Below are 26566 nucleotides of genomic sequence, written 5' to 3' on the forward strand. Positions count from 1 at the left end.
AGGACTCATCTCCAAGGCCAGCCACCTCCTCCTGCTGCCACACACTCTGTGACTTGGTGTGTGTGTGTGTGTGTGTGTGTGTGTGTGTGTGTGTGTGTGTGTGTGTGTGTGTGTAGGAGAGAAGGTTGTCTCATGTCGCCATCTATCACAGCCCCCCACCTTATTCTTTTGAGCCAGGGTCTCTCTCTGAACTGGAAGCCAGCAAGATCCAGCAATCGTCTCATTTCTGCTCCCTACAATGCTGAGGTTACAAGCTCGTGTGAGACCACACCAGCTTGTCGTGTGGGTTCTGGGATCGTAACTCTTATCCATCTCTCCAGGTCTGGTATTCAGGATTGAGATGGAGGGCACAGTGTGGTGGCACACATCTGTAACACCAGCACTTGGGAGGTAGAGGCAGGGGGAGGTTACAGCAGAGGCCAGCCTGGGCTACACAATGAGACCCCGCCTCCAAGACGAACTAAAATTTAAAATAATTTGAGATTTAGGAAACATCAGAAACGACCTTGATGTCACCAACAGGACAGTGACTAAGACAAAGTAGTATATTCATACTTAGGAGTCTAATTAGCCATGAAAAGGATAGTATATTTCAGAGCCAAGTACCACTCTATCACTCCAGAGATAGAAGCAGGAGAATCGGTAGTTCAAGGTCATCTCAGCTATATAGTGAGTCCAAGGCTAGCTTGGGCTACAGGAGACCTTGTCTTAAAAAAAAAAAAAAATTTAATCCCAGCACTGGAGAGGCGGAGGCAGATGGAACCCTGTGATTTCAAGGCCACCCTGGTCTATTTACAAAGAGAGTTCCAGACCAGCCAGGGCTATGTAGTGAGACTCTGTCTTTAAAAACCAAAAATTAAAATTTAAGCTGGGTGAGTGAATTCCAGGGCAGTCAGGACTGTTTCACAGAGATACCCTGTCCCAAACAACAAAAACAAAAAATTTAAGCTGGGCATGGTGGCACTTGCCATGTCTGGGTTATCCTTGGCTACATAACAGGTTCAGGAGTAACACTCATGAGGCAGAGGCTGGTGGATCTCCGAGTTCAGGGACAGCCTGGTCTACAGAGTGAGTTCCAGGATGGCCAAGACTGTTACACAGAGAAACCCTGTCTCAAAAATAAAATAAAATAAAATAAAAATTAAATTTAAAACAAAACCAAAATGGAATTGTTTACTGTGGTGGTGATTGGAGAAACCAAGGTGGGCACATCACTTGATCCCAGGAGTTAGAGATTAGCCCAACTCAAAAAAAAAAAATTATTACCATAGTAAATGATACAAGGGAAGACTAGCAAAGAAATGATTGCTCCAAAGGTGAGGATTGTTGCTGTTCCAGCAGGAGGGGACATGCTAGGGGACAGAACACACGTGGTAGGGGTCTTTTGGGTGCTGTGAACCTTTGACACCTTTCCCCAAGTGATGCATTTATAGGTCACCCGGGATCCACTTACAGGGATCTCCTGTGGAGAGAGATCGAGTCCTGCTTTGGGGGAGTATGGGAGCAGGACCCATCTTCCCTGCCCTCTTCCATGTCACTGCCGAGAAAGAAACTGAGGTTTAACGGAGCATCCCACTGCTCAGCAATGCTGAGCGGCTGTGGCTGCTGTCCAAGGTACCGACAGGAAGGCTGCCCACCAAAGCCAGTTTCAAGACTAACTCAGGAGGTAGAATTCCAGGTTTTCCTTGCCTACAGAGCGGGTTCAGGGGTAGCCTGGGTTACATGACACACTGTTTCAAAATAACAACCCTTAACTCCCCCGCCCAAAAAAAGGAAATCAAAAGAAAAAATTATGTCTCTAAAGGCTACTCTCTACCCAGACTGTGACAAGGGTCCTGCCCACGTCTGCCACTATCCGCACTCTCCCTAGATCTCTGATTACATCCTCCACACAAGCTGACTGTCTTTCCCTGCAACCCAAACCGAGGTTCCTTCTCACCGCTGCACCTCCGTTGTATTTGTTGACAGAGGGTCTCACTAGGCTGCCTCGGATTCCTGGGCTGGGCTTACAAAGGCCATCAATATACACAGCTTTAAAAATACATTTATTTAGTATCTTGCGTGGAGGGGTGCTCACATGCCGTGGCACATTTGGAAGTCAGAGGGCAAATTTCAGGGTTCTGTTCTTTCTTTCCACCTTGTTTTCAGGCGGACTCTTTCTTGCTGCTTCTGTACATTTCTTATTCCAGGCTAGCTGGTGTGTGAGCTTGAGTATGGGGATTACAGATGTGTGCCACAACATCCAGGCTTTGTTTGTTTGTTTCCTCCTTCCTTTCTTTCTTTCTTTGTTTCTTTCTTTCTTTCTTTTTTTCTCTATTTCTCTTTCTTTCTCTCTCTCTCTCTCTTCTTTCTATTTTGCTTAGTGTGTGTGTGTGTGTGAGCAGAGAGAAAGAGACAGAGGAGACAAAAACAGCCTCAGTGTGTGCCTCAGTGTGAGGGTGCTGGTCAGAGGATGATCTGCAGGAGTAATTTCTCTCCCTCCACCATGTTGTCCCAGGGATCAAACTTAGGTCATCAAACTTGGAGGCAAGCACCTTTACCTCAGCCATCTCAGCATTCAAGCATCTGACTTTTTTTTTTTTTTTAATATGGGCCCCAGGAGTTGAACACAGGTCGTCCGGCTGGTGCACGCAGCCAGTACTTTTACTCTTTAAGCCATCTCCCAGGCCCTATAACTCAGGGTTTTTGTTTTGTTTTTTTGTTTAAGCACTTCCTCTGTTCTTTTCTTCTCTCCTCCATTTATTTATAGAGAGACTCTCTCTGTGTATATAGCCAATACTGTCTTGAACTTGAGATCTTCCTGTATCAGTCTCCCAAGTTCTGGCATTACAGATCTGTGACACTACACTGGCCTGTGTGTGTGTGTGTGTGTGTGTGTGTGTGTGTGTGTGTGTGTGTAAGTTTTGTATATGTATAAATTATATATATATATATATATATATTATAATATATACAATTGAGGCAGGAACATAGCCCAGGTTGGCCTGGAACTCCCCATGTATCCACTGATGATCTTAAACATCCAGTTCTCTTCCCTCTGCTAGAGTGATGGGATTGTAGGTGTGTACCACCACTCCTGGTTTGATGGGGTGCTGGGGGATCAGACCCAGGGCTTTGGGCATGCCAAGCAAGCACGCTACCAACTCATCTATACCCCCAGGCCATATTTTTAAAAAGTAATGTTATGTGAACCTCCCTCTCAATATTCGGATTAGAACTGTGACAATACTCACTGACCCGTGTCTTCTGCTCACCCAGATGCCCCGGAGCCTGCAGCATCCTCTTTTACTACAGAAACAAAGGCACAATGACCTCTACACCCTGCCCAAAATAGTTCATGGGAGTTCCAACCGAGCTTCTAACAGGGGTAGATAGAGGTGGAGGGGAAAAAAAAATCCTATGTGGTGGTGGTTCTGACCCAGGGGAGGAAACTGAGGCAGTGAGAAGGCATCAGCCACCACTGTCACAGTGAGTTCAAGGCAGAGCCAAGGTGCCCAGACCTCATACTGGGTCAGTTACCCCATGGGCTCTTGACAGATTTCCGCATGATCAACCAGAGTCCGTGGGGTCTCAATGACAGCTGTGGGCTCCGACACTCACTGGTTGTTTGTCCAGCCACCTGTCTACCCTGGAACCTCAGCGTCACAAACTGGAAGGCAGAATAAGGACAGCACCTCCACAGAGGGCTGTGGGGATCGGTGGAGAAGGCAGGGCAAATGCTCAGCACACGAAGGGCCATCCCTGAGCAGCAGCGAGGACTGCCACTCACCCGCATGATGGGATGGCATGAGCGATGGTCATCGGGAGCCGGATGGAAGGGGACTCCCAAATCTTTTTTTTTTTTTTTTAAAATTATGTCTGTGTGCATGTACCACAGAGGACATCTTGCAGGCGTCAGTTCTGACCTTCCACCATGTGGGCTTTAGGCATCGAACTCAGGGTGTCAGGGTGGCAGCAAGTGCCTTTATCCACTGAGCATCTCATCGGCAGAGGGCTCGAAAATCCATTCCTGGCTACCAAGATGAGAAGTGGGAGGTGGGATGACAAAGAACAGACCAGGCCCAGAACATGGCCGCTGGGAAGCCAGGGAAGCAGAAGAATGGCTGCCTTAGGAGTCTCCCCCATCTTCCCCCCTGTATCTCCCCTCCAGCTTCCCTTCTTTCCTTGATTCCTGGCCTCTCCCAGAATCCCACACTCCTGAGCCGATCCTTGGGACTCACGTTCACATCCCAGGTTTCCCCAGGGCCAGCCCTGAGGGGTCTGCCTCTCCTCTCCAAGGCAGGCGGCCCTTTACTAATGGGGAAAGCTTGATCTAAGGGTCTGCTCAGAACTGAGATGCCCATGGAGGCGCACACGGAGGGAGAAAGGTCAAAAGGTCAAGAAAGCTCAGCCCCGCCACATACTGAGTTCAAGGCCTCTAAAATTTGGAACAACAAAAGAACTGGGCGGTACACACCCGTAATTCCAGCTACTTGGAAAGTGGAAGCAGGGGGATTACAAGGTGTGAGCAAGCAACTTAGAGATAATTTTTTTTTTTTTTAAGGAGCTGTCTGAGGCCTGAACCACCTTCAGTAGGGTAGGTATGAGCGTTTACACACAATTTGTTGTTGTTGTTGTCTGAAAGGGAGTCTCATGTAGTCCAGGTTGGCCTAGAATTCAGTTTGTAGCCAAGAACGACCTTGAACTCCTGACCCCCTTGTCTCCACCTCCTAAGTGCTGCGGTAACAGCTGGGCACCACCATGCTTGGTTTATACGCGGTCTTTTTTTTTTTAATACAGCAAGCGGTTCATGGAGTCAGAGACCTCACTATCACAGGACTCCTCCCTCCTCCTCCTCCTTTCAATGGCAGCTCTGAGGTCAGGAAAGCCTCTGCCGGGGTGAGGTGAAGGTGACTGAGACCTGAGCAAAGTGGGCAGCTTGGAAAGGAGGCTCCGAATCCTCCTCCTCCTCCTGAGCACCCAGGCTGAACCTGGGTCCCCTCGCATACAGCCCCCTCCTCCCGGGCTCTAGGCCACCCTCCCCTGGCCGTTCTGACACTTCCTCCACCACTCACTCCACACATGGCTCCGGTTTCCCTCTGCTGTCACAGCCACGCCCAGGGAACCGAGAATGGGGTGGAGTGTGGGGGCCTCTCATTTGTCTTAACTTGATTGATGTGTGCACGTGTTGTGTTTATTTATTTTTGAGATGGGTTCTCATATAGCCCAGGCTGACCTTGAACTCTTTTTGTAATCAAGGATAACTTTGAACTTTTTCATTGTTGTTGTGTTGTTTTGTTTTTCGAGACAGGGTTTCTCTGTGTAACAGTCCTGGCTGTCCTGGAACTCACTCTGTAGCCCAGGCTGGCCTGGAACTCAGATATCCGCCTGCCTCTGCCTCCCGAGTGCTGGGATTAAAGGCGTGTGCTACCTCGGCCAGCCTAACTTTGAACTTCTGATTCTCCTGCCTCCACCTCCCAAATCGTGGGATTACACTTGCATGCCACCACACCCAGATTGTGCATTGCTGGGGAGCAACCTCAGCGTTTTATACCCATTAGGCAGATACCGTTCTGAGTTACCCAACAGTCCTTCAGTGTTCCTGACAGTCTTGCTTAGCATGACTGTACCAGGCCACTCTTCTTCCCAGACCAAGAGGAGAAAAATCCCAGCACGGCAGTCCTGACTCCTCCGGCTTCTTGTCCTAAGTCACAAAGAGGCGAGCACACAGGCCTACATCCTTGAGATGTCATCATGAAGACTCCAGGGATGACCATGAGGTGACTGTTTCTGTCAGAGCTACCAGTCCTGTGAACTCAAAGGACCCAGCCTTCAGGGCACAGTGGGGGCCATACGAACCATCACTGGGGGCAGAGAGGGGGACCCAGGCTCAGAAGAAAACTCCACTGTATGTCTGTGGCAGACACAGGGACATGTCCCTTAGGACTCTGCTGGTGTCTAAGCATTCAGAGGATAAGAGAGGAGGATGGGGGGGGGGGCACTATGACCCATCCTCTCTTCCTGCTGAAGTCCCAAATCTTCTGGGTCTCTATGGCTGTGGGAGGCCGACTGAGGAGAAAGATGGGGTGAGACAGGAAAACAAGGACAGAGGGGGAACCTGAGCCAAGGAAAGCAAAGAAGAATGTAGAGAGAAAAGAACTGGGTCTGGGGGCCAGAAGCTGGGACAGAGGCGTGTGCGAGGTCTTTAACTCCCTGGGGGAAGAGGCAGCAATAAAGGAGAGAGCCAATGGAAGGATAGAGGGGCCTCATCAGCCAAGAGACAAGGAGAGGAAAGAAAGGGAGGGGACAGAACGTGCCACCCACTTGACATGGGGCCGGGGACCTTTTGTCAATTGCTGGCCCAACACTCCCCTCCTGGTCCCTTCACACCAGCGGTCCTTTGGGGCATGTGGTGTTGTCCCTGGTCCTGGATAGAGCTGATGCACACGCACACACATGGGGAGCCAACTTCCCACCATGCCTTTCTCTCTTCACCCGCCTGCTTCCCAGAAGAAGAGGCCTAGTTCGGTGTGGCAGGACCAGAGGCAGGACCCTGGAGGTGTGGAAAGGGCCATGGAGCGGGGGACCCTTGGGTACCAAGCCGCCGACGCCCACCTGTTATTGTTCCCATTCCCTGGTTCTTCTGACTTTGGCCAGCATCTCCCTCTCTGTGGCCATCATCTGTTGCCCATACCAAGCCCCTCCCGCTCCGCAGCTGCCTCCCAAGACCACTTCACCACTTTCTGCTCCCCACTGGGTTTGGGGTTCAGGGTTAGGGAGGGGAGCAGGCACGCTTTGGGGGTCTGGGGGTGGAAGGCTCGCTGTGCTGTCGAGTATGTGCTTGGGACCTGCTGACACGGATGAGGAAGAGGAGGGGGTCTTGCTGATGGATGATGCTGATTCTTTGGTGAGGGGATAGCAGTGGAGGGGGTGAAGGCAGGTTGGGGGAGGGGTGGTGAGGAAGCAGGGTGGGGGGGGAGCAGGACCAGGCTCACATTTGCCATTCAGGGCAGCTGACAATAAAAATGCTTTATTGCCAAGAAACTGGATCGATCGGGGCTGGAGGGGGCCGGCAGGGGGGACGCGGAGGGCTCAGCACAGAGGCCGGCGGCCCGGCCTCCGCAGCGACCAGGGCCCCAGCCGCCCTCCCCCCTGCACCCCCCTCCCCGCCTCCTGCCCTTTCTCTCTCCTGCAGCCACCGCTTAGTTCTTATTATATTTTTTCTTATATATTTTTCCCCCAGCTTCTCCTGCTCCTGTTTTTTTTTTTTCTTTTAATTTTTTTTTTTAAACTCACTGCACTCCCAATGCTGCAGGCTGGATGGGGGTAGGGTGGGGGCATCTGCCCAGGCCAGGCCCGGCCCATTGGTTTCTAGGGCTGCGTCTACGGGGGTGAACCCCACTTCAACTTCGTAACCCTAGTCCTGGTGCAATCAAGCTCCCCCAAAGCCTGGCCCCACATGTATCATCCTCTTCCGCTACCCTTCCTAAGGACTTCCTTCTGACTTAGGGGTACCCCCACACCAACTGTGATGGGCTCAGGGCCTTGGAAAGACCCCCGTTCCCCTCCCCCATACCTGGCCCCTTGCTTCCTCATGGAGCCATTTGGCTGATGGTCAGAACTGTCCGTCAAGGGGGCTCCGAGCCCCTGAGGACTCAGATGGGAGGAGGGAGGGGGAGAGGTCGAGGGTCAGGCCACGTCCCCTCAGCTCATCTCTTTCCCCTCCCCCTTCCTAACAAAGGGAACAGCAGACCATCTCTAGTGGGGGGGGGGGTGCTGCCTAGTAGTCAGAGGGAAGCCAGGGAGGGCTGTGGATGGCCACGGGCAGGAGGCAGGGTGAGGGCTGCCTGCCCCTCCTCTGCCCGCCCCCTCGGGTCAAGGCTAAGGTGATTCCTCAACCTCTCTAGGCTGGGAGGGGAGGAGGGTCTTGAAGACAAAGGGCAGCAGCCCAGGGAGTTGGGGGCTGGCAGGGACGCACCTGGGACCCACGGTCCTGGCGGAGGGGCGGCAGTAAGCACCCGCTGGCCCTAGCTTTCCCCTCCTGGTGGCCCTGCCTCCCATCTGCACCGATCCCTCTGGATCTCAGAGCTGAGGAAGGATTTGGTCGAGGTTAAGGGGGAAACTGAGGCCCAAAGAAGGGAAACGGGATCATAGGGAGAATGTAGGGTGCAGGCGTAGCCCTAGAGTTTCCAGTCCCGTTCTTATCCCCCCACTTGTCAACCTAGCAAGGGGGACGCCTTCTCTCCTAGCCTTTTCTCTTCCGGGTCAGGGCTGGGCCTTGAAGAGGGTGGGTAATAGAAGAATGTGGGGAGAGAGAAGGGGAGACTGAGGAAGGAGCTGGAGAGGTTGAGCCTTGTGCTTTAGACCAGCCAGGCGGGCTGAGGGACCAAACAACAGAAACCTTCAGCATGCTCTGTCCGGCACATGCTTGTGGTTAAGAGACTCAGGTGAAAAGGGGGAGGACCTCCCCGCCCCCGCCCCACCCCTCCAGTACCTGGGAAGAGGCCTTCAGAGAGGGTTTCCTCCTGATACTGACACACAGCAAAGGTGACCCACAGTCTGGTCTGCCCTAACAGGACATGCCTTGAGGCCTCCTATCTGCCCAGCCTGACTACAGCTGGCAAGCAGGAACCATGGCTGGCGGCCATCCCGCCTATGGGGATAAAGAGCCATTGGGAAAACAAGAAGAAATGCTCAAATTCTCCTACGAAGGCCGAGGGGCTCCTGGGGAGAAAGAGGCCCGCAGCCAAAAGCAAGTCGGGGGACATGGCATACCTCTTTTTTTTGGGGGGGGGGCTCAAATATGTTTCCACAGCCTGCCTAGAAGGCTTGGGATGTGCCCAGGACGAAGGGGTCCCGGCTGCCCTCCCCCCAAACCTCCCCTCCCTCCTCTCGCTCTCTTTCTCGCCGGCTATCGACCGACCAGGCTGTGACATGGTGGATCAATACAGCAGGGATATAAAGCCGGCTGGCTGCCCGCCTGCCTCTGCCTCTCTCTCCCCCTTGCTTTTCTCCCTTTTCTCTGCCGGAGCCGCACCCAGGCCCCCGCCCGCCTGCGAACCCCTTACCCCTACCTCCGAGGGGCCGGCCTCCACCCCACACTCCCCAACTGCGGGAGGGTTTAGGGAGGCTGAGAGCTTGGAGAGCCGGGAGAGGGGTGAGTATGGGGGTGCAGGGAAGCAGCTGGGTGGGAGGGGGGTGTCACACGCGCAGGTCAGGTGGCTGGGGTAAACTGAGGAATAGTCCTTCAGGAGGAAAGTGAGCACCCCCTCAGCGGGGAGCAGCTCAGAGAGATGGGGCCCTCTGAAGGTTTGTGAAGACCAGGGATGAAGAAGCCCTTGAGAGGTGGGCAGGGTCCCTGGCTGGGTGGGGGGATGGGGAGATGCTTTCCTGAGCCTGTGGGGGTAAGGGAAGGAAGTCCTGGGTCCTGGAGTTGGAAGGGTGAGTGGACATCAGCAAAAGTGGGCACCGTGGGCAATCCTGTCGCCTACCCACACAACCACAGCTATCTCATTCTGTGGGTCCCCGTGGGTTTAAACCACCTTACCGTACCCCCCGGGCCTGGGCTAAATGTGTTGGGGTGGGGGTGGGTTCTCCTAGGGTGTCAGACAGGAGGTGCCAGCCAAAGGGCTATTGAGTCCAAATTGCCGCCATACATGTAAGGTCCTTAAGCAGTGCTGGCAGGGGCGGGGGGTTGGGGGTGGGACTCCAAAACTGTCTCCTGATGCCCTGACCCTAGAGTTATGCCTGAGTGTGACTGTGAGACTGTGGGGTTTGTCCTGGAGACACCAGGGGCTCTGAATATGCATCCATGGTGTCTCCCTGACACTGAGTGTCCTCAAATGCCCGTGTGGCCCTTGGGAAGATGTGGATGAATCCCAAGAGGATACCCTCCATTCCTAGGAAGGGTGGTGGCTATGTGCTCCTACGTTCTCTAGTAAGTTAGCGTAAGTTAGCGTGCGGCGGTGACGAGTCCACGTCCCCGAGGGAGTGCGTCTCTATGTGTCCCTGTGTCTGTGTCCGTGGGTGGCTGTCCCTGTGCTTCCCAGCCTGTATGGTCCTCTGTGTGTGTGTGGAAGGTTCTGGATGAACAACAGAGACTCCGTGGGTTCTCTGTGTGTCTGCCTGGTCCAGATGACCCTGTGGGTTGATAGCCAAGTGAGTTCCCATGAGTGGGATGGAGGTCCTGGGTGTGTCCCTGTGTGTGTGTGTGTGTGTGTGTGTGTGTGTGTGTGTGTGTGTGTGTGTGTGTGTGTCATGGTGACTCAGTACACATGACAGGGGTTGAGGTCACATCCTCAAATCTGGGGGAAGGGGTGAAGCGGCAGAGGCACTGGCTGGCTCATGAGGTTTATCGCTACACCATCTCTACAGAGTATAAGGGGCCCTCCTGGCCTCTTTCCCTTCCAGAGGCCCCAGACCCCTGCCAGCATGGGCTCAGGCTCCCTCCCTTCCTTCTCCCACCTTGGGCGGGGTGCCCCTCTGTTCCTCGGCACCCTCTGCTTTGGTGGACACTACCTCAACTCCACCAAGCGACCTCCGTCCCTCCCAACCCCCCCCAGCGCCACCCGCTCCCCCCGCCCTCCCCCCACCACAAGTCCAGTCCAACCCAGACAAAAGCAATTACTCCTGAGGTAGGATGTGAGTGTGGGTGTTAGAAACAGAAAAAAAAAAATAGTGGGGGGAAGGGAAGGGGAGGGAGACACACACACAGAGGCAGGGATGGTCAGCTAGAGTCCTGGAGAGACAGGGATGAAGAAAAAGATGGACAGAGGGGGAGAGAGAGAAAGAAGGACACCCAGAGCTATGCCCGGGCGGAAACCGAGAGGCCGGGATGGACAGAGACACGCTATCCAGGAGACAGAGGCAGAAGGAAAGAGCCACGGAAGGCCAAGTGGAGAGACCACGGCAGAGAGACACAGAGAAAGAGAACAGTGTGCTGCACAGGGGGAGGACAACAGGGAGGAGGAACCAGATAAGGACATGGAGAGTCCCAGCCGGGGGCAGCTAGGAAACACCCAGAGGAGGAATGAGATCAGGCAGACACCGATGAAAGACGGACATGCAGACAGAGGTAGAGAGTAGCCCGTAGTGAGTGATGTAGTGAGGACCCCAAGTCGGCAAAGACAGTAAGCACTAAAGGGGGGGGGGAGCAAGTTCAAAGCCTTCACACACACACACACACACACACACACACACACACACACACACACTCACACACACACACACACACACACTCACACACACACACTCACACACACTCAGCTTTCTCGCCAACCCCTAGGCCAGAAGTCAAGTGTCACCAAGTCCTCCCCGTAGTCCTTGGTCCCCCAGAGCCAGAGTGAGGAGGGGGTAGGATGGACAGTGGGTCTCAGGAATCAGCAAAGACAGCTGGGAGCAGCGCGCCCTCCCTACCAACACACCCGCCAGCTAGGGTGGCCCTCCACGTGCCGATACCACCTCACTGGCCGTCTACCAGACACAGACGCCCAGCGAGGACACCCAGAGCCTCGCACGAGGCTCTTCCTTCCTGCCTCACAACGGTGCCCTCCTCCTCTGGCGCCCTCGGCGGCCCCATCTTTCCTCTTTGGTAATTACCACGCCTGTGGCCTTGTCCCACCTACAGGGTGTCTGCATGGACTCTGGCTTGGGGGAGAACTTCCTGCCTTCCCTACCTGTCTCCACTGTGCTTTTCCTGCCCCCCTCATTTCCACCGCCTCCCTTCTCTTGGCTCTTCTCCAGAGCTCCCCGAATTTCTCCAATGTCAGATGATGACCCCTCTGAACCCCAACTCTCCCAGCTCCACAAAAAAAGCTGTAGTTAGGGGCAAAGGAAGCCACTCCAGTCTTTGTTTTTCTTCAGTGTCTTTTTCCTTCTCCCTGTCCTTACCACCCCCGACCCCTGCCAGGCCCCACGTCTCCATTTGGCTGTCTCTGAGGCCCGAAGCTAAACTCTATTCATGCCCCTCCAGGCTCCGAGGAAGAGGATGTTCAGAAGAAGGGATGGAGGGCGGACAGACATTCAGAGGGAGTCTGACTGAGAAGGATGAAGAGTGCCCGTGGGGAGCACAGAGAGAAACAGAGGCGGAGGGAGGGGAGGACAGAAGGCCAGCAGTGGAGACCTGTGGGGCCGGCGAGCTGGACACCGGCACTCAGTGGGATTCCCAACAGGCCTCGCTCGCACAAGCTCCCAGGGTTAGTCCCGAGCCTTGCCTCTGCTGTGGATCAGGGCTCTGAACTCACAGGCTGCCTTCACTTGCTGGGGGACTGTCCAGGATTCCAGGAACTCACCGATCCTAGCCTGCTAAAAGAGGTGAGCTTTCTAATTTTCACCTCCCACATCTGTAAGCCCCACCCTGTGCGTTAGGAGACACTCCCAAATTATAACTGTTCCCACCTGCCTGGAAACACCAACCACAAAGGCATCAAAGCCAGCACTTGCTACCTCCTAGAAACCCCGTCCTCAAATCTGGACTTCGCATCCAGTAACGAACGCTGCCCACTCACACGGTGTTCTGTACACTGCCAGCTAAGGAGCTGTCCCATCCCCCAAGCCAAGAGAGCTGTCCCACCCCTGAAGCCCTGTCTCCGGCCCCGCCCTAAGCCACAAGGTCACAGCACACACCCTACGGTAAAGTCAAGGCCCACCCCACCCCCAAACCGCCGCAGCTGCAGCTCAGAAGGAGGCTGACTGGACCTGGGGATCTGGGAAAATGGTTGGCCCGCCTGCTGGTTCACTGTCTGGTTCACCTCCATCAGCTATCCCACTAATACCTGCGGGCGACATCCCCACCCAGTCACCAAGGCTGCCTCACACAGCCTTGGGTTCTTCCAAGGTGCTCATCAGACCCAGCAATTTAAGCCTTGCCCCCCATGACAACTGAGCTCCGGCTCCTCAGATCTTCAAGGCTGCTGCAGGGGAGTGTCAGAATCTCAGGGCGCGTCCCCGAGTCTACGCTCATCACCTCTGTGGCCCTGCGTCACCTTCACGTTGGGCCACTGTACACTTTTGTGCATGGATGGGGGCAGAAGAGAGGGTGGTAGTTCAGCCCGACTCCTGACTTGGCACTCAGAGGGCATCAGCCCCAGGGGACCGTAAGGCCACTCCAGCGTCCCCTTATCCACGCCCGTCCCCGTTACCACTTCCCTCCCACCAGAGCTAAACTTACTTTGGCTTCTCTTAGCCCTTCAAGAACCAACATCCCAGAGGCCCTGGGTGGATGGATCATCTAACCCCCCCCCTCTCCCCTAACAACACCCTGCGGCCCCAGACTCAAGTTGATAAAGCTTGTGCCCGATTCTTCCCCGGTCCAGGGACCCCTCTGAGCCCTCAGACATCCTCCTACTTCTCAGTTTGTCCAGGCCTAGTGTGTGAGAAATTCCCTGGTGGGGCAGGGGTGCTGCAGTAATAAATGGATGGATATGGATTTGGTTGTGTGTGTGTGTTTGCTATTTATTTATTCAACAAATACTTTCTGAGCATTGACACTGTGCCGGGAACGCACCGCAGACATGTAGACATGAAAGCCAAGTGCCAAGGGGGGTGGGGGGGGTGAAGCAGTCCCGGGGTGGGGGTGGGGCTGCCCCAGGCACTGGAGGTGGAAGAACTTTTGGCTAGGGCTGCTGAAGCCCCCAGAGGCCGGGGGGGGGGGGGCGGGGGGGGGCGGGGGGAGGTGCTCAGTCATCCTGGGACTCCAGTTCTTACGGGGAGCATCGAGGAGACCCTGGGACATATTTGGAGAGCTACCTGTCTTCCAGGTAGAGCTAAAAGGAGAGTGAGGGCAGATGCTTGGCTTGTTGCCGCTGCTTTCTGGGGAGCTGCAGAATGGGGGTGGAGGTCGACATTGCCCTTGAACCACTCAGGTACTGTGGCCGTGGCCTTCAAAGCCAGTTTGCAAGAAGCTCCAATGGCCAAACACCTCTCCGCTGTATGACTGCCCCTAGCTTTACCCAGCGAACCCCTTCCACATAAGTTAAGCACAGCAGCTGTGGTTAACTCTGTGCTCCCGGATGAAATTCACTCCCAGAGCGCAGAGATCTCCAGGGTTTTCCAGCATCGTGGTGGGACTGAGTGAGGTAGAAGAATGAGAGCTTTAGATTCAGGCAGATCTGAGTTCGAATTCTGCCTCTGCCATTGACAAGCTGAGTGACTACGAACAACAGAGAACTACTTCAAAGGAAACATAATTAAGGCCCTCTGTTTACTTTAACGCAGCTCCTAGACGTCTCAAAGCCAGACTCTAACGCCTACTGACTGTAGCCTGGTAACGCCTCCCTTCAACACCAAGGGCATCTGAGGATGCAAAAACTGCCAGAAAGATGTAATATGACTCCTTGAAGAGGCTGGGCATGTGGCTCGTGCTTGTAATCTTAGTAGAAACCCGAGGCAGGAGGATTCAGAGTTTGAGGTCAGCCTGGCTACAGAGGGAGGAGGAAGTGATAGATGGGCAAATGGATAGACAGACAGACAGACAGTTGAGACCCAGTAACTAAGGTACCCACACAGTTACCAGCTAAAACAAGAGCTCATGAATGAACTTTGTGGGGGTGTGAATATCCCGAGTTACACTTTGCAGTGGGTGTGAATATCTCTGAGTCACTGAACAACTGGGAACACACAGGTGCTTTCCTGGGTCCCAGTCTGTTACTACTGTAAAACTACACATTTATGGGCCTGACACATGGTTTGGACCACAAAGAAATTTCTAAAGATTTTACTTTAGTTCTCGGCATTTAAAAACTGGGAGATGAAAAAAAAATTTAAATAAATAAATAAATAAAAAGATAAAAAAAAAAAAAACTGGGAGATGCCCCATAAAAAATTGTCTTTCTTCCTTTTGTTCCCCTCTCATTTTTCTCTTTGAGACAGGGTCTCAGGTAGCCCAAGCTGACCTCAAACTCACTATGTAACCAAGGATGATCTCGAACTTCTGATCATTCTGCCTCCGCCTCTGAGTGCTGGGATGGCAGGCTCGCCTACTTCACGCAGCACTGAGGACGGGACCCAGGGCGTGGTGCATGCTGAGGGAACAGAGCTCTGTATTAATCGAGCTGCAACCTCAGTCCTTCTGTTTCTCCTGAAAACTCTCAACCGAGCGACTCAGAGCTGTCTGTCCATGATCAAGAAGCCATCCACCCCCCACTGTCCAGTCCACCATGATCCCTGCCACACCAGATGATTGGCAAACAGGAGCTACAGGGCTCCTCGGCTTCCCAAAGTGCACCTGTGATTTAGGGACAGCAGGGGACCAGGAGGCCCATAAGGGACAGGTAGCTCTGGGATCCCGAGGCCCGTGGGTTCAGCTGCTCTAGTTAAAACAGGACGGTAGTATGAGGGAGTCCCACTTCACAGACCTCACTTTCCACCTTCCCCTGCCATTCACTGCCAGGAGAAGGGACGGGGGTGGGGTGGGGTGGGGAATGTTAAACTGGGTAGAGCCAACAGCAGGGCAATGTCCACACCTGTGGTTCCCACAGCACTGAACCCCCGGGGAGTCCAGGCTTCATTCTGGGAGCCTTGCTGGGCTCTGAAAATCCCAGAATCCTGATTTGTTCAGGGGGTGGGGGTCTTCCAACTGTGTCTGCAGCTCCCGCTGCCTGCCGGGGTCTCCGTACTTTGGAGAGGCGGCTTCTCTCATCCTCACACCTCACTCACCTCATCATGGTGGGGGTTGGGAATCCCCCTCCTTTGATGGAGAGAGAAACTGAGCCACACCTGCAATCATACAATCTGTCTGCCTGTCTGTCTGTCTTCTACCTTCTTCTGTCCTCAAGGTACTGCTTAAGGTGGACGGGCTCTGTTATCCTCACTTTAAAATGTTAAAATTACACGTACTTGTTGATTTGCATGTGTGTGTGGGGGGGGGTGCATGTGCCACGATTTGGGTGCAGAGGTCAGAGGGTGACCTGTGGGAGTCCGGCTCTCTCCTTCCATGTGGATTTGGAGATCCACTTGGGTCCGTCAGGCTTGGTGGCAAGCACCTTACCCACTGAGCCATCTTGCCGGCCCCGATTTCGGTGATAGATGACAGCTTGGCAGCCTCAACTCCCTCAAATCCCTTGTAACCACGTCCGCCTGCCCCAAAGATGTAAACTAAGTCACCACAGTCCGCTGTCACCAACCACAGTACACACCGAGGAAACAAAAATGCCTGACAGAACGTAACCTCTGGGAAGCAGAAACAGCAAGGGGAATGGTGACTTCCCAGGGGAGGCCAGGGACAAGGACTCAGGAAAGCAAGAAGCGCAGAAATACGCAACTCGCAAGTCACAGCTCTTACCTCTTGGGCAGACGCAGCAAAGCTAATACATTCAGGCCACCAACCCGGTCCAGCCGAGAACCTGGAGGGAGAGAGGATAGCGTGAACATCCCTGGGCAGTAGGTCTGGGCCTCATGTAGGATGAGGCTCCCGCTCCAGTAGAGGCGCCCTCCTCCTGTCTCCCCATCAACAATCTACACACCACGGGGACAAGTACTTGGGACTCAGGTCCTACTGAGTTGCTCTCAGTGACCACTTCTGGCCTCCGAGACTCAATGTTCCCATCCTGTAACAGGCACACTGATGCCTACCCTTGTTGACAACCTGTTTTTCCATCAGATGAGAAGCTTGTTGCTGTTGTTTTGGTTTTAACTTTTATGTATGTATTTTGTGTGTCCGTGCATACGCATGCACAGGACACATGTCACCAAAGGACACCTTCCAGGAATTGTTTTTCTCCTTCTACCCGGTGGAGCCTGGAGACCGAACTCAAGCCATCAAGTTGGTGGCAAGTGCTTCTATCCACTCTCTCCACCCCTTGTTTTGATTTTGAGATGGGATCTCACTATGCATCTCCATCTGGCCTGAAACTTGCGTGTAGACCAGGCTGGCCCAACTCACAGAGATCTGTCTGTTTCTGCCTCCCCAGTGCTGGGATTAAAGGCGTGCACCACCACACCCAGCCCTATTAATTTTTTTGTTTTTTGAGACAATCTTTCTATGCTGCTTTGTAGCCCAGGTTGGTCTCAAGCTCATGAGCCTCCTGAGCACTCGCTAGAATTAGAGTGTGCCACCACACTCTGCCTCAGGAAGTTCCTGGAAGGACAGGGAACTTCACATCAGCAATGCTAGCATTTGGCAGTGGACCCAGCAAATGTGAAGCATTTATAAGATCACAAATGGATGGTTGAGTGAATCGTAAATTGATGGATGGATAAATTAATTAATTAGCAAACTGTATCTTACAGGACTGCTGGCAAGATCTGGTGAGAAATAAATTAGAAAGGGTTGATCATTATTGAAGTGCCTGTAAGTGGTACGGACATGAAAATATAAGTTATGAGGTTATGGTATTTCTGACTTGGACATTTGTGTATTCAATTATTCATTTATGCAACAAATATTTCCATTCCTTTCTTTCCCGCTCTTCCTTTTCTTCCTTCTTTCTTCTTACCTCTCTTAGAGACAGGACCTCATATGTAGCCCAGGCTGGCCTGGTACTCACTATGTAGTCCACACTGACCTCAAACTCATGATCCTCCTGCCTCAGCCTCACCAATGCTGGGATTACAGGCTTGTGCCACTGTTTGACAAAACATTGAGGTTTTCTAAAGAGCCTCTGACCCAGGTGTGGGAGTCAAGGCATGGATTAGACCAGATGTCTGTCCGGCCTTCCTGGTGCTCACAGGCAAGTTGGGGAGACAAGACAGAGAGCTGCCACCGATGTGCTGTGGCAGGCGGACGGTGCAGAGGAAGGAAGAGGAGAGCCAAGCCAAATCTGGAAGGTGAATGGACTTTGGTCCAAGTTGGCAGGCTGTCCCCCAGGAACACTGGCTTCTAAGCCTCCTCACAGTCCTACAAGATGACAGACAGAGGCTCCATCTTCTCCACTCTCCAGGTGGGGCCCCAGGGGTCATGACATAAAGCCTACATTGAGAGCAGATGTGGGTACAGAGCTTGGGTCTCCCTGCCTGCGACTGAAACCTGGTTTCCTGCCTCCTGGAGATGCAGGCTTCTTGGGAAAGCTGCCCAAGCCCATGTAAAGATCATTCTGGCCCCTGCCTTCTGTGGGCATTTAGGGAAGGGGTTGGGACTGTGGGACACCAGCTTTCCACGGGTGACAGGATTTCTGGGAGGCTTCTCTTCAGTCAGATACAGAAAAGTATACAGTGAGCTATGATGAGAGGTGGAGGCTAGCTGGGCATGGCAGCTCCCACGTTAGCAAGTAGAAGCCTGAGGCAAGAGGATCATGAGTTCAAGACCAGCTTGGCTACATAGCAAGACTCTGTCTCAAGAAACAAGGTGGACAGTTCCTAAGGACTGAGACCTCCACAACAACCACTCCCCACATGCACGCACACACACAGACATACACACAGACACACACACACACACACACACACACACACACACATGCGCGCGCGCTCCACGCATACACATTGTTGTGTAACAGTTTCCTCTGAGACAGAAACATTCCATCCCACAGGGAAGCTCCTTAAGCAGGAAGGTAAACAACTCAAAATAGCTTCAGGAAGTTCCTGAAACCAACCAGATGCCACGAGGCCCCTCCCTGCCAGAGTAATCAACAAAAGCTGAGAGTACCTCTCAGAAAAGGGAAGCCAAGCTGCCAAGACTAAGACCAGACCAACTGAGGCACCTGGAAAAGACACCCGTCAGCCTGTGGAGCTGCCTGCAGGTGGCACATCCATCCCCACACATTACACATGTACACACATGACATTACCCACATACATGCACACACACAGAGGGCATTGTATGATCACACGCTTACTCCAAGAACATCTGGGCATAGTGGCTTATGCCTGCAATCCTAGCATTTAGGAACCCAAGAACGGAGATTTCGTCTCAAGTTTGAAGTCAGCCTGGGGTATATAGAGAGCTCTAGGTTAACCTGGGCTACAGAGTGAAACTCTGTCTTCAAAACACAAATCCCACCACCCAGGAGGCAGAGGCAGGTGGGTCTCTGTGAGTTCGAGGCCAGCCTGGATACAGAGTGAGTTCCAGGACAGCCAGGGCTACACAGAGAAACCCTGTCTGGAAAAACAAAAACAAACAGACAAACGAGAATAACACAGAGAGTCAGCCACAAGGTCAGTTCGCCAACCCCTGGGTGCACTCTCAAGAGGGGAGGTGGGACTGTGGGAGGGGCAGTGGGGCCAGACTAGCCCCGGGCTTTTATAGACAGCTTTTCCACGTCAAGGCAGATGGGCAGGTACAGATGGGCGGCTGAGGCCCAGGATCAGGCAAGGATTTGGGAAACTTCGGGAAGCATGGTGTTCAGAGAAGAGAGAAAAAGACAGGGATGGAGAGAAGAGAGAGACGGGGAGAGAAAAACAGAAGAAAACCGACCACGCAAAGAAAACAGAGAAAAGTCCCAAACAGGAAAGAAAAGAGGGGTTAAGGAGCTGAGTTCTCCCAAGCTCCCCGTTTCCTCCTTTCTTCCTGGGTGTCTGGCTGGGCCTCCATCCTCAGGGGCAGAGGGAGATGAGGACCCTGGTCCCTGGGGGGAGGGAGGGATGGGGTAGTTCCCCCTTGGGGGTTGCCCCCCCCACCTCATGCACCCCTCCCCACCTCAGGGCTAATCAGTGGCTGTCATCTCCACGGTGAGGTCTTGGTTAAGGAGATTTAGGGCTGGGATCAATAGGAAATTTAAAAATCGATGCAGCGCGCAGGGCAAAATCGATGGCGTTTAATCGCCTTGCCGATTCCCAGTCAAAACAATTAGCCGCGCTGAGTGTTGAACACGGTGGCGACACGGCATTAACCGTCAATATTGGTGTAAGTGATGGCGGGCGGGAGGGGAATCCCCAGTCTCAGAGGAGCCCCCCTCAGTCAGACAGTGCCTCAGGGCTGGGGTCTTCCCCCAAGGCAGCTCGCAGGGCCTCCGTGCGCTTCTCCGCCCACACAGTGCCCATGGGCAGCACCACCCTGGCAGGCCTGCATCCAACGCCGTTATCCCACTTTCCAGGCTCGGAACTCCTGCGTCTCCTCTACAGAGGGGAGAGAGTCCCTTGCCAAGCAGATATCTGCAGGCAGAGTCCAGTGGGCAGAGTGCTATCTTCCGGTAGTGCCTGAAGCCTGGCAACCCCCTCTTGTACATCTGGCATTGTGAGAAACAGAGCTGGCAGCCACCAGGCACAGGAAGAGACAGCGCCGGGACTTGAACCTTGTTCCCAGAGGTCAGGATTGGGTCCCAGTTCTCCTAGTCAGTATCTACACTGCTTGGCTGCATCCTGGAGTTATCTACCACCCACATGCCATCCGATGAGCTGCCCGAGGTCAGGCTACTCTGGGGATCCCCAGCAGCCCCCAGAATAGGATATGGTTGCACACTGGGTCTTCAGGACAGTGCTGTGATGGTGGTGTTACTTGTCCCCCTGAGACAGCCTGCCCATATACCCCTCCACTGAGAGAGAGAGCGGCACAAACGTGAATATGAACGACTCCGGCAATGCAGTGAGTACTACCTGGTTCAGCCTATATACCAAACATTTCTAGATGTTCTGCAAGCGAGGTCGCAGATTCCTCTCAACTCTTGGGTTCACTGCAAACACACGGCTGAAGACAGGAAGGCTCAGAAAGGTTAAGGCCAATTCTCCAAGGTCACACAGCTGAGAGCAAGCAGCGGTGACCGGTGACCGCCTGGCCATAGGACATAGCGCAAACAAGTTCCCCGGCTGCAAGAAGTATGTGGGACAGGCAGCAGGCACCTGGAAAGCCAGTCAAGAGCGGCTCAGGCAGGGCTGGGGCTCCCGGTTTTGGGATTCTGTGATGGTTGCTTCTGCAGCCAGCTGCTCCCAGCCCCGGAAGAGCAAGAGGGAACACGTGGACAGGGGAGGAGGCCCGTGAGATGAGCGGGGGATTGATCTGACAAGGTCCTAATCAAATGGTCAATATCACTGACCTGACCACTTAACCTATTGATAAGCTGGCAAGGATGGAGCAGGCGGTGAGTGGGCTCACGGAATGAGGCAGGGAACCGGGTGGAGTGCTTGATGGGGCAGGGCTGAGGTGTGCCGTGTGCCTGGGTCTCGGGGCCTGGGAGAGGGCAGTCTCCTCAAATGCCTCTTCTCTCCCCCCTCAAATGTCCCCTTCCTCTCCCCTAGGTGTATGCATTGGTGGACTTCCTCTAACCATGCTGTCTCCTTCAGGGTCTCGGCCTGAGGTGAGGCCAGGGACCCTCCCCACGCCACCCCTACCTGCCCTCAACTGCGCCTCCACTCTTTACACGCGTGAGAGACTTCCTAGGCTGGTCTCAGCACCCTCATCTGTTACCTGGGGACGATTATGATCGGGACATCTGTGAAAGAACTCAGATGTGTCGTGGCTGGGGGCTGACACAATGAACGATGTCACAGCAGCCACACAAAGGAACACTGTGGGGCTGGGGGAAATAAGCCTGAAATAAATTCACTGGCAAAGACGTGTCACTCATAATCCATTGTCGGGAAAAAAATGCAACTTATACACCCAAGCATGAAGTATATAATCCCATTTTTACGAACACAGATACAACCAAAAAGAAGAAGGAGGGGGAGGAGGAAAAAAAGAAACGAAAAGGTCTGGAGCAGAGATCAGAAAACTGAGTTTGGGTCCCAGACATCTACATTCCAATGAGTTTTGGGGATAAACTATGCAGAGAGAAGGATACAAAGATGTTAATGATTTGGTGCTGGAGATGGAATCAAGGCCTTCATATAACCTAGGCAAGCACTCTCCACTGAACCACACTCCCAGCCCCTCATTGGGGGATTCTAGGCAGGGGCTCTACCACTGAGCCACACCCTCAGCCCCTCACTGGGGGACTCTAGGCAGGGGCTCTACCACTGAGTCACACCCCCAGCCCCTCACTAGGGGATTCTAGGCAGGGGCTCTACCACTGAGCCACACCCTCAGCCCCTCACTGGGGGATTCTAGGCAGGGCCTCTACCACTGAGCCACACTTCTAGCCTTTGATTTTTTTTTTTTTAAATCTCGGTTTCATTTGCTCAGATTGAGTTGGAACTCTCCATTATCCTGTCTCCACGTCCTGAGAGGTATAATTATGGCTGTGTACCATCACACTTGTAAAAAAAAAATGTTTTCTTTTCTTTCTTTCATTAAACTAGACTATCATAGATATTCATCACAACAGGCTAGTAACTGTTGGAAGTTGAGTTTGAACACACCATCAGCTGGTCTGCGGCCAAGGACTCAGGGAAAACACAAAAAGCACTACCTCTCTGCTGTCCACCCCAGCCAGTCCTGTCCTTCTCTGCCAAACCCAGCCGAGTTCCAGAGCCTTCAAGAATGTGGGTGGGGTCCTGTGTAGTGTATGCATCTTTAATCCCAGCACTCAGGAGGCAGGGGTGAGCAGATTTCTGTGGCCACTCTGGGCTACAGAGCGTGTTCCAGGTCAGCCAGGACTACACAGTGAGATACTGTCTCAAAAAAAAAAAAAAAAAAAAAAAAGAATGTGGCTGAATTTGAACACCACTGAGAGGTTACCCTTTGCCTGTCAATAAGTGGGCAGGCTAGGCCCAAGCTCAACTCAGCCCCGCTTCCTCATGAGGAAACTGAGCGCTTACACCAGGGCAAACAGGGAAGAGACTCCCCCAGGGTTACTCAGCTGCTTATAAAAGGGCCAGAAGCAGAAACTGGTGTCCAGGCTCCTGCCGTCTCACGGCCAGGAGGAGAGAACTGTAAGAGTAAATGTCCACACAGACCATGGAAGGTGCATGTGCTCTGCAGGCTGCAAGACACACACACACACACACACACACACACACACACACACACACACACACACACACAAGTTAAAACTAGCCCCAGACACATGGCAGCACTGGTTTCTCATCCCAGCTCTTGAGGAGGAAGCAGGGGCATTAAAGTCACGGGGCTGGGGGAGGAAGAACGGGAAGACTGGAACTTGAGTCCCCAACACTCAAGTAAGAAACTGGGCATGGCTGTGTGTGTCTGAAACCCCAGAGTTGGGGTCGAAGGCAGGCAGAAGTCACTAGTGGAATGTCAGCCGGTTCAGTAAGAGATCCTGTCTTTGGGGTTTTGTTTTGTTGGCTTTTGTTTTTTCAAGACAGGGTTTCTCTGTGTAGCCCTGGCTGTCCTAGAACTCACTATGTGGACCAGGCTGGCCTCGAACTCACAGAGATTTGCCTGACTCTGCCTCCCAAGTGCTGGGAATAAAGGCGTGTGCCACCACTGCCCGGCCCAGAGAGACCCTGTCTTCAAGAAATAAGGCAGAGGGTGATAAACGTAGGCACCTGGTATCTTCCTGTACCCTCTACATATGCATATGCAGACGCTTGTACACACACTCACGCACACTCACTCACACACACACATAAAGAATTCCAGGCCAACCTAGGCTACAAGAGATTCTGCAGCTGCAGCAAAGACAACAAATAAAAACACATGATCTCTGACCCCCTTGCTGTGTGACCCAGAGCAAGTCACTTGGCCTCTCTGAAACCAGTTTGCTCAGACATAACGTAAGGATAATAGTTGCCTCATAATGCTAGTGTGAGGAGTCACGAGGGTGATCTATGCTTGGAAGGGACTCAGCAGGGCACAGAGGCAGCAGCAAGTGGGTAGCAGAAAAGATGACCTGTCGGGTGCCTCAGGTGAGTAGAAAGAAGGGGATCTGAGCAGACGAGCAAATGCAATGGACATAACTGGCTAAATATGCTCCTGTGTTCATTCATTCATTCATTCATTCATTCATTCATTCATTCATTCATTCAATGAGCATTTCCTGAATCTAATTCTAGGCCAGACTTCTCTGGGTCTATGACCCAGACATAAATAACGAACATACCCAAGAGTATTGGCTGAGGAGGAGGATACCCAGCTAACTGAGGCTGGTCCCTCATCTCTGAGAGTTGCTGTCTCAACGACCCCTAAAGTAGCCCCCGGAGCATCTGCTAAAAAGTGCCTCAGGTCCCTCCCCTACGCCAGGTCTGACCTCTGTGCTGCTTCAGGCATGTGCGCATGTGTTCACCTTTGCAGTCCACAGGGCCAGCGCCAGGCCTGACTCTCTGGGGATCCTCACATTTCGTCCTCCCTTTTCCTTTTTAGTGAACAACAAAAACAAATAATATAGTTTCAGAGGCTGAGGGATGGCTCAGTAATTAGAGCACCGGCTGTTCTTCCAGAGGACCCAGCTTGAATTCCCAGTACCCAGGTGGCAGTTCACAAGCATGTGTAACTCCTGTTCCAGGGGTCCAATGTCTTCTTCTGGCCTCTAAGGGCACCTGATACACTTGGTGCACAGATACACATGCAGGCAAAATATAAACATAAAATAAAAATAAGTGAGTCTAAACCAGGTGGCGGTAGTGGCGGCGGCAGCCTTTAATCCCAGCACTCGGAAGGCAGAGGCAGGTGGATCTCTGTGAGTTCAAGGTCAGCCTGGTCTACAGAGTGAGTTCCAGGAAAGGTGCAAAGCTATACAGAGAAACCCTGTCTCAAAAGAAAACCGGGCTGGGGCTGTTGCTTGGTAGACTGCTTGCCAAACATACACGAAGCTCTGAACTGTCTCCCCAGAACCACCAATACCCAATAATGGTGGCGCGTGCCTGTAATCCCAGCACTTGGGAGGCAGGAAGCAAGAGTATCGGAAGTTCAAGGTTGATCTGAGGATGTGGCTCAGTTGGTAGAGTGCTTGCCCAGCATGCACAGGGTTCTGGGTTCGATCCCTAGCGCCACATAAAATGGGTGTGGTGGTGCACATTTGTAATGCTAGTACTCAAGAGATACAGGCAGGAGGATCAGGCGTTCAAGGTCACCCCTTGGTTATTTAGAGAGTTTGAGGCAAGCCTGGGCTCCATGAGACCCTGTGTCAAAACAAAGCTCGACCACAGTCTGTGATCCCCCCTCACTGAGGACTGGATAGAGAACATAGGGAGCACCTCAGTGATGAGGAAGGGGTGGACTCAGCACGCAGACTGGGAGCAGGCGTCACTCTGGGGTTAAGATGAATGGAGTGAAGGAGATGGGGACACGCAGGCCCCAGGTTGTCATTTTAACTCTGGCCACGTTGAGTCTCCAGCAGAGAGAGAGGAGGCACGGGTTTGCCAATGTCCCTCACAGCACCGACAGGCGTGGTCCCCCCCCCCCCCGAAAGTAAGCTCCCTTGCCCCTGCCTGGCATTCTCTGCCACCATGACAGTGGTCACACAGGAGAGCCAGGCACGCATTGCCGCCGAGGCGTGCCGTGGACAAGACAAGGTCCCTGCCCTCTGAGCTGGTGGAGGGAGAGAGACAGCAGAAAGGAAATTCGGGCGAGGACTATCGCAGAAAACAAGGCAGGTGGGGGAGGATGGCCAATGATAACTTTCTTTGGGATGGGGTCATCTGAGGACTCAGCTTTCCTGTCAAAGTTCACAAGTGCAGAGGCCCTGAGGCAGGAAGTGGGAGCTAACAGGAAAGAAGAGAGACTGAAATGGGCAGACGGCTCTCGTAGGGCTTACGAGCCAAGGAAAATGGCATTCTTCCATTTGTGTGGGAAAAGGCTCCTGTGTAGCCTAGGTTAGCCTTGAACTTGCTTTGTAGCCCAGGCTGGCCTTGCTTGATCCCTTGGATCGTACATTTTTTCTTTTCTTCTAGAGCTGAGGACCGAACCCAGGGCCTTGCGCTTGCTAGGCAAGCACTCTACCACTGAGCTAAATCCCCAACCCCTGGATTCTACATTTTTAGAATTGATATTACAGTTATGCCCCACAATGCCTGGCTTTTCTTTTTTCTTCTTCCATTTTTTTTTGTTGCTGTTGCATGTACATGCATGTGGTGGGTATGTGTCTACGTGTGTGCATATACATACCAGTGTGTGTGAGTGCATGTGGAGGCCAGAAGTTGAGATTGGGTGTTTTCCTCAATCCCTCTCCACTTATTATTTTTTCTTTCTGATTATCTCGGGTGGGGGTACAATGTGTGTGTGTGTGTGTGTGTGTGTGTGTGTGTGTGTGTGTGTGTGTACACTCAAGCACCGAAACATGCATGTGGACACCAGAGGACAACTTCCTGAAATTGGAGTCAGGAACTCAGGCCCTCAGGCTTGGCAGCAAGCACTTTACCACTGGGCCATCTTGCTGGCCCCCTCTGCCTTCTATTTTGGGACAGGTCTCTCACTGAACCTGGAGCTTGCCAATTCAACTAGACGAGCTAGCTCCAGGGATCTGCCTGTCTCTGAGCCCTGAGATTGTAGGCATCTACCCCACGGTCAGCTTCTTACGTGGGGTCTGGGCATCTGAACTCAGGCCCTCACACTTGATGCAACCAACACTTTCCCAACCTAGCAATCTCCCTGGCCTGGGAGGAGCTTTTCTGTGTGTGAGGAAATGGCAGCTCCCCCATGCTGTGGGGTCCTTGCCTCTTGCCCATATACTCTATGAGGTACCTGATCCACATAGCACCACAGCCCCCCAATCTCCTAGCAGGGCTTTACCAAGGCCCACCTCGCCAGAGCAGGAACCCCTCTGACCTGACCACCAGAGAGGCCTCAGGAAACGATGAAGCAACAGTAGTTGCTAGAGGGGATCCCAACTCAACCTCCATCTGTGGCAAGTCTCCATTTGAGGGCAACTGTCCCCGGGTC

At 53.1% G+C, this 26566-nt stretch overlaps 1 protein-coding gene across 1 annotated transcript in view; it reads right to left on the reverse strand.

The window, feature by feature from the left end:
* Positions 1 to 26566, reverse strand: part of Pou2f2 (POU class 2 homeobox 2) — an 85995-nt gene that overhangs the window by 50105 nt on the left and 9324 nt on the right. The window contains exon 2 of the mRNA XM_076573783.1: positions 16259 to 16319. The gene's annotated coding sequence lies outside the window, so the exon portion shown is untranslated. The remainder of the gene's footprint in view (positions 1 to 16258; positions 16320 to 26566) is intronic.

Source organism: Peromyscus maniculatus, chromosome 1 (genome assembly GCF_049852395.1).
Source record: "Peromyscus maniculatus bairdii isolate BWxNUB_F1_BW_parent chromosome 1, HU_Pman_BW_mat_3.1, whole genome shotgun sequence".
Classification (NCBI taxonomy): Eukaryota; Metazoa; Chordata; class Mammalia; order Rodentia; family Cricetidae; genus Peromyscus; species Peromyscus maniculatus.